Source organism: Puma concolor, chromosome B2 (assembly GCF_028749965.1).
Source record: "Puma concolor isolate L17-30 chromosome B2, mPumCon1.1.hap2, whole genome shotgun sequence".
NCBI lineage: Eukaryota > Metazoa > Chordata > Mammalia > Carnivora > Felidae > Puma > Puma concolor.
The window spans coordinates 75870830-75884389 of record NC_141671.1 but is presented as its reverse complement, the minus strand read 5'-3'; the positions used below and the strand labels follow the sequence as shown (position 1 = coordinate 75884389).

General features: G+C 35.3%; 1 protein-coding gene across 1 annotated transcript in view; it reads left to right on the top strand.

The window, feature by feature from the left end:
* The window catches only part of UBE3D (ubiquitin protein ligase E3D), a 240077-nt gene that overhangs the window by 200670 nt on the left and 25847 nt on the right, over positions 1 to 13560 (top strand). The window lies entirely within an intron of this gene.

The following is a 13560-nucleotide window of genomic DNA, read 5'->3' as shown; positions in this document are numbered from 1 at the left end:
CTTTCCACTTTTGCACTTCTTTGGACTCTGACTCAGGAATCATCTTTCTCTCATAAGGTGTTCAATAAACTATAATGTGTATGCTGTAGTTAATATCCACCATTAGCCTGGTTCTTTTAAATTGTTGAGGGATGTGTCTAAAAGAATGTTCAAAATATACTCTGTGACACATAAACAGTTTAATTTAAAGGTCAATGGAAATTTTAAAAATCCAAATACACAATAGAAAGCATAACCAGATAGGAAGTCAGAATTCATTTCCTCTTATTTTTCATCCTCATTTATTTTGAAATGTAAACCAGCTTATTAGGTTAATAGGCATTTATAAGATCATGTATATTTCATGTTAGTAGATATACAAAAATATTATCATGAATTGAGATCTTTTATAAAATTTTTACACAGAAAGCTTTTTGTTTTTCTCCATTCAGGCTGCTATAACAGAATCCTATAGGCTGGCTCATAAACAACAGAAATTTATTTCTCAGTGTCCTAATCCAAGTCCGAGATCAAGGAATTGGCAGAGTCCATATCTGGTTGAGGGTCCACTTCCTCATTCATAGATGCTATCTTCTTACTGTGTCTTCATATGTGGGAAGGGGTGAGGGAGTTCTCTGGAGTCTCATTTACATATATGAGGGCTTCATATATATATGGGTGCTAATCCTATTCATGAGGGCTTCCCTTCTATGATCTACATCCTCCAAATTACCATCTCATTGGGGATTAGGTTTTAACATGAATTTTTGGGAAATACGAATGTTCAGTCTGAAGCACTTTTTATTTAGAAATCAAATTCTTTTTGATAAACAATAGTTTGTACAGTCACCTATTCAGAGAAGGCTGAATAATAACAATTATAATTCACTTATGGCTACCATTCATTGAGCATCTACTATTTCCTCGGTTTTCATATATATCTCATTTAATTCTCATGGAAATTCTACAAGGTATATAATATTATGTCTCTTTTCTGGGTGGGAAACTGAAGCTCACTGAGCCTTAAGTAACTTCCCGATATCCCCACAGACTGAAAATAAGGGGTAATGGAAAAACCTAAGTCTTGCTGAAAAAAATTCATAAAATCCTTTTCATTATATCATATGGTCCCTGAACAAGTTACAGTGCAGTTTAAATATACTTATTTCTTCGAATTGTTCTCACTGTCCACGTACTGAAACATGAACCCTGATTCCTAGGCTCATGCTTTCACTTTTGTATATACTCAGCAAAAATTGTGTAGAATTATGTACAATTATTTTCCGTGGTCATAATAGGCCCTAACAAATATGTATTAACTGAGTGCAAAACTGATTCCAGAGCAATCTCATTTTTGTGTTTTTAAAGGAAAATAGCACCTTAATATACACTGACCTGTGGAGTGTTGTATGTTGCCAGAGACTTGGACAGCTCTGGTTCCCAGATCTCTACAGCAGAATATATATATATATATATATATATATATATATATATATATATATATATATATATATATATAAGATTTCCTTCCTGAAACAACAACTCCTCCCCGTGGAATAGCTTTTAGGCCACCTGGCATTTTATAAATACGGTATCATTCAGCTAATCATTTCCTGAGTTGTGTTGGGGTCTGAATGTAGATCATGTTTATACAAACCTCAGTGTATGTTTTTTTTGTGTGTTTTAAAAAAGTGAACTCCATGACAGTTGCTACAAATATCTCAGCTTCATTTTCCAAGGTATCTCACCAAGGTCAATAATTAAGAAACTGATTTGCTGTTCCTTTGGTCACTATCATGAGAGCTTGAAGATAAGTAAAATTTGTACTGTGCAAAGATTCAAAGTAGCAGCTGGATACTACATGTTCTAATATATTGTCTATCTATGAAATGCTGTAAAAAAAATCCAATAAAATGCCACTCTAACTACTTTTTAACTGGAAAAATCCCATTACACAAATCACATTGAGACACTGAATAATACATTCTTTACTCCTTATTGGAATTTCCCTCATTATGTTTTTCACAAGTCTTTCTCATTTTCCCCTGAATACGTGTGCTTTAACTGAAGTTAAATTCTTCAGTATCATGAGACTTGTGCTTCAAAGGGAGATAAGAAGAAGATTCAAATTATTCAAACAGGACCTCTTTTATCTTCATAGATTGGAACCAAAAGGTCTGCTTAACTCCAGTACCCATCATAGGGTCTTTTCCTTCCTGAAAGACCACAAATGGTCAAGGATGAAGCTTGTGCTCCTGACACCTCAGTGCCCAGAAAATTGCTCTCTCCCTCTCAGTTGGTATTTCTGCACTCTTGCACGAGGTGCTACCAAGGGCTGGCAGGAAGCAAGTTTGGAACAAAACTAATGCTTTCCATTTCAAGTGGACCAAGGATCCTAGAGGTAGAAGCAGTCTTCAAGAGCCCGTTTCATCTTACAACAAGGCTCTGCCGTTCATCCTGCTGGAATCTGGGTTGCTTCGGAAACTCCGCTTGTTACCTAGAGATGTGAGAAGTCTTGATTGACCTGTCCTGCTTCTACAGCTAATAGAACTGTCAGCTCTCCTGTCACTCAGCCATCACCAGACCTCAAATATAATAAAAGCCTTGAAGGTAATATGGGAAGTGGAACATCCCAAGGGCACAACCTTCTCAAAAATGAGGCTGTGTGTTGAACTAAATACTTTACCTCAAATGTCTGAATTCATGGCAAAGGGGAGTCAACGTGATACAGCCTTGTATTTTTTTATCAGTATAATTTTATTTTCCATTTCAGCATGTTCATATCACTTCAATCTGTGAACACCCCAAGGGTAGCAATGTAAAGTCGAACCTGGCAAGGTCAGAAAAGGTCACTCAGAGAAGGCAATGATTTGTGTGTGTGTGTTGGAGGATATATTTGAATAACAACAGTTACTTGTAAGGGATGCTTTGCTTGTCTAAAGGAAAACTAAAACCCAGGTTTCAGTCAATAACTATTAAACTTTGTTCAATTTATTGAATCAGCCAACATATGTTGAGCTCCTTATCTTGACTGGCATTGTTCTCTCTGCTGGGGTTGGACACAGAAGACTTACTCTGACAGAGGCTGTTAATGCTCATAAAATACCCATGTTCTCCTTCACATTTCCCAGACCCTCTTGCTATTATTTTTAGACAACATGACTAAGTTCTGACCAATGAGATCTGAGCAGAGATGAACCACTTCCAGACCTGACCCCTGAAAACATACCACATGACTCTCCACGTCTCTCTCCCCTTGCCATGTGACTTTAGAGAACACAGGTTCCAGATGGCATCACTGCAAGGTAGAAACAACCTGGATTCCTGGGCTTCTGCTTAGAAAAGAATGCCCTGGAGAGCGACCCTACCCAGTTAGATTTTGAATAAATGAAAATAAACTTTTGTTTTATGAACCTGTTGGGATTTCAAGGTTTGTTTCTCATCACAATATAGATTATCCCAGTGGTTTATTAAGCGTGGTATACAGACTGGCAGCATCAGCAGACCTAGGAACTTATTAGAAATGCACATCCTTGGGCTTACCTGATATTTTCTAAATTAGAAACTCTGAGGATGGGACATAGATGTCTATTTTAATAAACCTTCCAGGTGATTCTGATGCACACTGAAATTTGAGAAGCATGACTCTAAACTATCTTGTCAGTACAGACATAATCCTTGATCTCAAGTTTCTCATAGTCTAGAGACCCTAGATCTCTAAGTCTAACAGACAGATGCCCTTATATCCTACACTCTTGTCAGTTTTCCCAAGACCCTCTTGCTTTAACTGAAATCAGGCTCTTCCTTGAGGACAGGGCATCCCTTGTAGCTACTCAAAGTGGGGATATTCTTTTACTACTCACCTTCCATACCATGTGGTTGGAGATGGAATTGGTATTCACTTTGCTTCTTCCAACTTAGTATTCTCTTACTCTCTTTCAAAGTCTTTTCCTTTGAAACCCATAATATTCAGCTATATCACTCCATCTTTCTCTTAGCTCATGTCATCTGGCAGTCCCTCTGCCTCTTTCATTTGTTGATAATTTTGGCATCTGGATCAAAGTCTTCACCCCTACCAAGAATATGGATCACTTTTATGCACATTTATACTTGCTGAAGTTTCTCCCAAGTAAAATAAATTCATGAATCTCAGATATCCACATAAGTTTCTGTTCCATTTCTTCTTTCCCCGTTCAGAACTCAATTTCTTGAATAATTGTCTGCAATCATTATTTCATTCTTAACTCCTTTCAAAATGATTACAGTCTAATTTATTCCCTCAACAGTCCACCAAAATACCTTTTGTGAAGGTAAAAAATATCGTCTGTGTTGCTGAATTCAATGGATAATCCACATATTATAATAAAATTGTAAGAAACAAAGACAAAGAAAGAATTTTCAAAGTAGCAAGAGAGAAGTGACTCATTACATACGGGGGATCCACAATAACATTAACAGCTCATTGCTCATCAAAAGCCATAGAGGACAGGGGTGCCTGTGTGGCTCAGTAGGTTGAGTGTCTGACTTCGGCTCAGGTCATGATCTCACAGTTCCTGAGTTTGAGCCCTGTGTTGGGCTCTGTGCTGACAGCTCAGAGCCTGGAGTCTGCTTTGGATTCTGTGTCTTCCTCTCTCTCTCTGCCCCTCCCCTGCTCACACTCTGTCTCTCTTTCAAAAAATAAAGAAACAGGGGCGCCTGGGTGGCTCAGTCAGTTAAGCGTCCGACTTTGGCTCAGGTCATGATCTCGCAGTCCGTGAGTTGGAGCCCTGCGTCAGGCTCTGTGCTGACAGCTCAGAGCCCGGAGCCTGTTTCAGATTCTGTGTCTCCCTCTTTCTCTGACCCTCCCCTGTTCATGCTCTCTCTCTGTCTCAAAAATAAATAAATGTCAAAAAAATTCAACAAATAAAGAAACATTAAAAAAGTAAAAAAAAAAAAAAAAAAAGAAGCCATAGAGGGCTGAAGGTAATGGATGATATAAGTACTAAAAGAAAAAAAATTGTCAACCAAAAATTCTATACTGGCAAAATTATCCTTCAGCAATGAAGGAAAATTAAGATATTCTGAGATAAATATAAGCCAAAGGATTTCATTACTAGTATATTTGCTCTATAAGGTAGAGCTAAAGGAAGTTAATTAAGTTTTTCTTTTATGGTTCATGATTTTTGTGTCCTATGTAAGAAATCTTCACTTACTGAAAGATCATAAAATTTTACTACCATGTTTTCTTTTGGAAGATTTTTAGTTGTAGCTTTAATATTTCGGACTATAATCCATTTCAATTTAATTGTCATACCATGAAGTAAAGTTTGAGATTCTTTTTTTTTTCCATATTGATATGGAATTATTTCAGCACTGTTTGTTGAGATGACTATATTTTCTCTGCTGAATTACCTTTGCACCTACAGAGAAAAAAATCAATTGACTATACACATATGGGTCTATTTCTGGTCTCTATAATCAGTTCCTTATATCAATATCACACTATCTTAATAACTAGCTTTAGAGTAAGTCTTGGAATCCATTATTGTAAGTCCTCTAACATTTTCTTCTTTTTCAAAAATTGTTTAACTGTTCTAGATCCTTTGCCTTTCCATATAAATTTAAGAATTGAGTCCTCAGTTTCTACTATAATAACAAAACTGGTTGTGTTATTATTATTGTTTTTTGGAATTGCATTGAATCTAGAGATCAGTTTGGGCAAAATTGATACTAACATTGGGTCTTTCAATCCATGAAAACAGTATCTCTTTCTCTCAGAAATGTTTTGTAGTTTTTAGTGTATGGGTCTTGACCATATTTTGTTAAATTTATCTCTAAGCATTGCATGATTTTTCATGCTATTTAATTGTCTTTAAAATTATACTATCAACCATTCATTGTAAGTTATAGAAATATGATTTTTTAAAAAATATATTGACTTTGTAACCTGTGAACTTGCTGAACTTACTGGTTAGCTTTAGTAACTTTTAGGTAGATTCCTTAGGATTTTCTACGTGGATAAACATGTCATCTGTCAATAAAGACAACTGAATTTCTTCCTTTCCAATCTACATGTGCCTTTTTCTTTTATTATTTTTTCAACTCGCAGCACTGGCTAGGACTTCTGGTACAATTAGTATGACTAGTAGGCTGTATTTGGGGTCTTCTCTTTATACTACACCCTGAATACCCTTCAGCCAGTAAGCTGGCATGATTATAGGGCCCCCTTCATTTGTCTGGATCATAGTTCTACACTGCTTGATGTCCATTGGATGAAAATAGTCATTTCCCATATTTTATCTGGCTTTCTAGGTGCTTATGGCAGGATGGAAATTCTTATAACAGTTAATATTTCAAAGTCAATGTGAATGTTCCATCTAAGAGACATTTCAAGCAAACACTTCTATATACTCCAAGATTTATACTTTTATTATACTAGATCACTAAAAAATTATGTACCATAGAAATTCCTTCATAGGATAGTAATTTAACATTATATTCTCAACATTTTTTGAGTACTGATCTTAGTAATGGTCACACAAAGAATATTTGTATGTCTTTTATAAAGCTGTGCATGGAAGAAATTGTGTTCAATGCCCCATCTCTAATCATGGACACAATGACATATCCTTAGAACTTAGTGCTAGGAAACTTGATAACTCTCACATTACTGCTCTGTTGTCTGTAAGACTGCTGCAAATTATTTAACTTCACTGATTTGCAGTTATGGGGATATGCTCAGTGTCTGGAACACATCATATCATAAGTGGTAGTGGCGTTTCTAAAATTGTTGTAGAATTTCAGTAATTCTAATTATATCTAAATTTAAATATCTGTTTAAATAGATTGTTCAATACAAATCACAAAATACCATGTTACAAGTTTCCTGCCATCAGTGTTTTTTGGAGGCCCATTTGTGAAAAAAAAAATGTAATTCCTGAAGTACTCTGAGTGGATTTTTGGGATATGTAATTCCTTCCAGTTTTCAAAATGCTACTCAGGACAAGCAAGAACATTCTTAAGCGTTCTTTATTGTAAATCCTCCTTGTTCAGTTAATTGATGGAGTTGGAGATTTTTTTTTAATCCAGCACTTCTCCTAGGTTTCAGTTTGATCCTATGTCAATGATGATGAGGAAACCATTACAATTTAGGTGTTAACCATAAAAATGCAATATGGATGCTTAATATGAAGGATTTTAAAAAATGTTTATTTATTTTTCAGAGAGAGAGAGAGCACACACATACATGCACAAATGAGGGAGTAGCAGAGAGAAAAGGAGAGAGAATCCCAAGCAGACTCCAGCGCTGTCAGTGCAGAGCCTTACATAGGGCCTGAAGCTATGAACCATGAGATCATGACTTGAGTTGAAATCAAGAGCTGGGTGCTTAACTGACTGAGCCACTCAGGCGCCCCATATGAAGGATTTAATTAGATCAGTTACTCTCAAGGTTATTATAAAGGGGGTATTCAATTCCTGTTGTTCAAATTGTTCAAGCTTGAGCAAATGTCACTTCCTGGATCTTCAGCTCTATTATTTATCTAATGTCTAATCCAAGTTAATCTTTTGAATGATGGTTGTTTGGAAAAGCTAGCTGAAATATATTGTTCTAAGGGACTATTGACATATGGGATACCAAATGAAGCCTATGCCTTTGTTCTTTAAAGAAATTTCTTCCCTTTTATCCTTTAAGATAAAAACTTAAGGAAGAATTAGAATAGAACTAATATATATATAATGGAATATTACTCAGCTGTCAAAAAGAATGAAATCTTGGCATTTGCAATGATGTGGTGGAGCTACAGTATATTATACTAAGCAAAATAAGTCAGTCATAGAAAGACAAATAACATATGATTTCACTCATATGTAGAATTTAAGAAACAACACAGATGAACATATGGGACAGGGAAAAAGAGAGAGAGAGAGAGAAACAAACCATTGAAGACTCTTAAAGACAGAGGAAAAATGGAGGATTGATGTAGAAAGGTGGGTGGGGGTGGTCTAGAAGGTTGATGTGTATTAAGGAGGGCACGTGTGATTATTGTATGTAAGTGATGAATCACTGAATTCTACTCTCGAAACAATATTACACTGTTACAATATTACACTGATTAGAATTTAAATAAAAATTTGAAAAGGAAAAAGAAAGAAGCAATAGGCTGGCACAGTTAAGGCATGATGATTTTGGTCACTCTGATGATGTGCACCTACCTAACACATTTTCCATGGCCAAACTAAATCCATCTGGACACCTGCCTGTGTGAGCAAGATGCTGTACTGATTTTCATGACATGAACTGGCTCCTTCATTGACTTAATAAAATAACTGGTTTTCTGGCACTATATACATTGTTATTCTTTTAGTTATAAAAGAAGCAACTCAAAATCATGTTAAGATCCATGGAAACAAAACTTGCCAAACATGCTATAACAATAATGGCATATCTTTATTTATTTACTTCTGAAACTATAAACTGGAAAGAGCTCTGTAAGTAAGGATGATAATAATGTTCTTGTATGAGTTCCTTAGCTACCCAAACCAAATAATGGGAAATAAAATTATTTTTTACTCACAATCATCTGCCCAGTTATGCCACACTGTGCAAAATGAAACACAGGACATTCATGGGACAAGAAAGCCTAGTCGGTCTGCTTAATAAGAATACAAAGTAAAAACTATGAAGGTCCACATAGAATATTTTGAGAAAGCCATCCTTTTAAGGATTCCCATAGAGTCTGCTGGGAGAAGAGTTTCAATGATCAGAGGTTCTAAGGATCACTTTGGTGACTGCTAACTCTTGATATTAACAGAAATGTCTCATCATTGCTAAATGGTGTGTCTTTTTTTTTCACAGATCAGTGAAATTCCATTACATTCTACAAGTATTTATTGGGCCCCTATCACGTTGGTATCTAGTATTATGTCAGGGACTGAGTAGCTAGAATTTAGCATTTTGAGGCACATTATCAGTGTGCATTTATCTGACATCATAGAATGACAAAATAGTTGAGAGCAAAAGTTCATGAATAATTTCTTTCAATCAATCATGTACATATTACATGTACTTTAAGAATTGAGAGGTATAAGAATGCCAGGCGATATAGGATGTTGGAGAATGTTTCATGTATAACATGAAATTTGAACTGTACTTTGGAGAACAGATAGAATTTAGAGTGAAAGGAAAAGAATGGAAAAAATATCTCTGTACCATCTATCCCTCGATCTATCACCTATCATCTATCTTTCATCTATATTTTGTGGAGAGCAGCTTGAATTGAGTCACTGTGATTAGATAGAGTAAATCTGAATTTCCAAAGACATGAGAATAATTACTTGATGTAATGAAATAATCAGGAGAAAAAGTTTTGAAAGTTCCAATAAAGATTACATCAGTAATAACGTTTTTGCTGTAGCATATAATATTCTTCTTCTTTCCCACCACATATAACTCATTTATCCCCCAAATCCAGTTCAAATTCATTTATGTTTTAAGTCTCCACTTCACCTTGTGCTGTGTAGACACAAACCTAAATTGGCACATCCACTTAATATAAGCTCTGATCCAGGCCCTGTAAACAATGGTCAAAGATGATGCCAGAATGGTGCAAAGTTGACTGCCTTTAGCTACTTCTTAAGTATTATTATTTATGTTCTTAGAAAAAAATTATCTGTGTGAGTTATATCAACTGGATACCTGACTCCAAGGAAATATGAAGGTCTTATCTAGGTGCTTATACCTTATACACAGTGATTTTACACATACAGGATACTGAATGCATATTTTTTGAATAAATGAATAGATTAATAAATACATTTGGGCTCTTTACAGGCTTTAATCCTTTCAGAGTGATTGGCATGTGCTGCTGTTGTGATTCTGGAGTTTTTATGGTGAGGCGATTTTTAATTTGCTCAATAAATGAGACAGATAATTGTTTGGATACTTCTTTAACAACTTGAATTCTCTCAGCTACAATCAGAAGTAGATTTTTTTAAAAAAAAAGTAGATTTTAGGGGTACCTGGGTGACTTAGTTGGTTAAGCATCTGACTTCAGCTCAAGTCATGATCTCATGGTTTGTGAGTTCAAGCCCCGCGTTGAGCTCTTTGCTGACAGCTTGGAGCTTGGAAGCTGCTTCAGATTCTGTGTCTCCCTCTCTCTCTGCTCTTCTCCTGCTCACTCTCTATCTCTGTTTCTCTCTCTCTCTCTCAACAATAAATAAAAATTAAAAAATTAAAAAGTTAAGAAAGTGGATTTTATTAGAATTATATGTGAAATAATAAAATTATAGAGAAGTAATATTTTACTAGCCAAAAATTAAATCTACATCTATTTATTAAACTATCTCAACCCACCTCTCAGTGTGGATGGGGATCACTTTCTATGTCCCTGAATTCTCTCCTTCCCAATTCTTTTTTTTTTTTAAGTTTATTTATTTATTTTGAGAATGAGAGAGAGCACATGCGCATGATCAGGGGAGTGGCAGAGAGAGAGGGAGAGAGAGAATCCAAAGCAGGCTCCATGCTGTCAGCACATGGGACTTGATCTCATATATTGAGATCATGACCTGAGCTGAAGCTAAGAATCTGACGCTTAACTGAGCCACCCAGGTGCCCCTCTTCTGCCCAATTCTTATGAAACCTAAGTTCATAATGTGGCTTTTCTAACTGAGTGAGATTTTATCTCACTCTGAATCAACTTTTCAACCCACTTTTAATAATTGTTCATGCTGCACTTTTTTCTTTGATCAGATTTTTAAAAATACATTTGTCATGTATGTGTTTTGTAAGCCTCAAACCCTCTTTTAAAAATAATAAAGCATAAAGAAACATACATTTTCAAAACACATACTCTGCTTCAGTAATTGTGTTAGGTACTACAGACAGAAGTCAAAACTTGATTAGTAAATTATAGGAAAGAACACTGAAGCCTAATGAAAATTGGTAAAATTTTTCTACCCCCTAAATATATGTCAATTTGAAGGATAATACAACTCTTTCATAGGTCTAGAAGTAGGAAAGGACTAAAGAGGCATTTAACACAACTCGTTATAAATGTGTTCCACAAAGCACTATTGCAGAAGACAGTTTTAGTTTCAAGAATTAAATAAATACTTCCTGTGGTCAAGTAATGACAGTACAAAATCAATGGTGGGTACAATTTCTGGTGCCTTAGCACAAGTCAGGAGAGTGGCTCCAAAGTGTACTAGTCATCATTGTATTCTTCACTGCCACACACTTTCAGTAAAAACAAATAAAAAACCCCTGATACCTCATTGTAATTTTGATTTGCATTTCCCTAATGATGAATGATGTTGAGCATCTTTTCATGTGTCTGTTGCCTATCTGGATGCCTTTTTTGGAAAAATGTCTGTTCAGGTATTCTGCCCATTATCTAATAGGAGTTGTTGTTGTTGTTGTTGTTGTTTTGTATTGAGTTAGAAGTTATTTATCTATTTTGGATAGTAACCCTTTTTTGGAAATATCATTTGCAAATATCTTACCACATTCAGTAGGTTGTCTTTTTTTATTATTATTAATGGTTTGTTTTGTTGCAAAGAAGGTTTTTAGTTTGATGTAGTCCCAATAGTTGATTTTTGCTTTTGTTTCCCTTGTCAAAGGAGACATATCTAGAAAAATGTTGCTATGGCTGATGTCACGGAAATGACTGCCTGTAATTTCTAGGGTTTTTATGGTTTCAGGTCTCATGTTTAGGACCTTAATCCATTTTGAGTCTGTTTTTCTGTATGGTATTAGAAAGTGGTTCAGTTTCACTCTTTTACATGTAGCTGTCCCATTTTCCCAAAACCATTTGTTAAAAAGACTGTCTTTTCCCCATTGTATATTTTTGCCTTCTTTGTCATAGATCAATTGACTATATAATCATGGGTTTATTTCTGGGATCTCTAGTCTATTCTATTGATCTATGTGTCTATTTTTGTGCAAATACCCTACCGTTTTGATTACCACAGCTTTGTAGTATATCTTGAAATCTGTGATTGTGATATATCCTGCTTTGTTCTTTTCAGGATTGCTTTGGTATTCAGGGTCTTTTGTGGTTCCATACAAATTTTAGGATTATTTTTTCTAATTGTCTGAAAAATACTGTTAGTATTTTGATAGGGATTGCATTGAATCTGTAGGTTGCTTTATAAGCAACGTTTGTTGCTTATATTGTTATAAGGACGTTTTAACAATATTAACTCTTCTAATACATGAGCATGGGATATCTTTCCAGTTGGTTTCTGTCATCTTCAAATTCTTTCATCAGTGTTTTATCATTTTTGTAGTACAGGTCTTTCACCTTTTTGGCTCAGTTTATTCCTAGATATTTTATTCTTTTTGGTACAATTGTAAATGATGTGGTTTTTTAAATTTCTCTTTCTGCTACTTCATTATTAGAGTATAGAAATGCTACTGATTTCTGGGTATTAATTTGTATCCTGCCATTTTACCGAATTCATCATTACTTCTAGTAGTTTTTGGTAGAGTCTTTAGGATTTTCTGTATATAGTATCATATTATCTGCATATAGTGACAGTTTAACTTCTTTACCAATATGGATGCCTCTTATTTCCTTTTCTTTTTTTTTTTTTTAATTTTTTTTCAACGTTTTTTATTTATTTTGGGGACAGAGAGAGACAGAGCATGAACGGGGGAGGGGCAGAGAGAGAGGGAGACACAGAATCGGAAACAGGCTCCAGGCTCCGAGCCATCAGCCCAGAGCCTGACGCGGGGCTCGAACTCACGGACCGCGAGATCGTGACCTGGCTGAAGTCGGACGCTTAACTGACTGCGCCACCCAGGCACCCCTCTTATTTCCTTTTCTTGTCTGATTACTGTGGCTAGGACTTTCAGTACTATGTATTATGCTAAGTGAAATAAGTCAGACTGAGAACGACAAATACCATATGATTCTACTCATAAGTGGAATCTAAAAAAAAAATGAATAAATAAACAGAAAGCAGAATTAGGCCTATAAATACAGAGACCAAACTGATGGTTCCCAGAGGGGAGGGAGTTGGAGATTGGACAAAATGGGGGGGATGGGGAGATGGAGATATAGACTTTCTATGAAATGAATAAGTCATGGGAATAAAAAGCACCATACAGGGAATACAGTCAATGATATTGTAATAGTGATGTAATGGGACACATGGTATCTATACTGTGGTGAACATACCATGATGTCTAAACTTGTCAAATCACTAAGTTGTACAGCAGAAACTAAGGTAACATTATGTGTCAACTATACTCAGATAAATAATTAAACAAACCCCTAAAAGCAGACAAACAAAAGCTAGTTTTACTTAGTAATGTCCTCAATGGAGCAGTAAAAATTATTAAAGTTATTGAGTCTTGGCTATTGAGCACATTATTTTTAGTAATATAGGTAGATAAATGGTAATTGTGCACAAAACATTTCTACTGCATGTGAAGTAGGATGGTTATCTTGAGGAAAAGTATTTCTAGATTTGTTTGAGTTGTAGGTAAACAAGCCATGTTTTTCTTGGAATACCAGGAAAAGTTTCCTTTTCACTTGAAAGAATGACTGACAATTTGTATTGAGACATGAATATTTAGCTGGCATCTTTTTTTTTTCA